This window comes from Oncorhynchus gorbuscha, linkage group LG15 (genome assembly GCF_021184085.1).
Source record: "Oncorhynchus gorbuscha isolate QuinsamMale2020 ecotype Even-year linkage group LG15, OgorEven_v1.0, whole genome shotgun sequence".
Lineage (NCBI taxonomy): Eukaryota > Metazoa > Chordata > Actinopteri > Salmoniformes > Salmonidae > Oncorhynchus > Oncorhynchus gorbuscha.
Genome location: NC_060187.1, coordinates 9124154 through 9124675, shown reverse-complemented (window position 1 = coordinate 9124675; position 522 = coordinate 9124154). Strand labels below are relative to the sequence as shown.

The window sequence follows — 522 nt, the reverse complement described above, 5'->3', positions numbered from 1 at the left end:
CATGGCTAAAACTAACAGACTGGCCAATAGTTTCTACCCCCCAGACCATCAGTCTGCTGAATAGCCCCCTCGCACCCCCTCCCACCCCCTCCCAACAGACATCTACCCTTCCCCCACACTAATGGATATTTATCATGCTGAGTAGCCACCACTACTCCCCCTATGGACATTTCATTTTTCTCACCCCCCCCTCAATGGACAATTAGCCTGCCCACTGCCCATTGGACATTTATATTTATCATTATCACAGTCAACATGTATATATTATTTTTTTATTGTTTAATTCACACCTGCACTGTAGGACGTCGGAGTTTAAGAATTTCACTGCACCCTGCAACTACATCCACGTCCCTGTGCATAAACAGGAGAGAGAGAGGAGAGAGAGGAGAGAGAGAGAGTAGAGAGAGAGGAGAGAGAGGGGAGAGAGAGGAGAGAGGGGGGGGGTAGAGTGAGGGAGAGAGAGAGGAGAGAGAGAGAGGAGAGAGAGAGGAGAGAGGGGAGAGAGAGAGGAGAGAGAGAGAG

At 49.4% G+C, this 522-nt stretch overlaps 1 long non-coding RNA gene across 1 annotated transcript in view; it reads right to left on the bottom strand.

Annotated features, from left to right (window-relative positions):
- Nucleotides 1-256: 256 nt before the first annotated feature.
- The window catches only part of LOC123996365, a 1990-nt gene continuing 1724 nt past the window's right edge, over nucleotides 257-522 (bottom strand). Inside the window, exon 2 of the long non-coding RNA XR_006831965.1 lies at nucleotides 257-351. This is a non-coding gene — a long non-coding RNA (uncharacterized LOC123996365). The remainder of the gene's footprint in view (nucleotides 352-522) is intronic.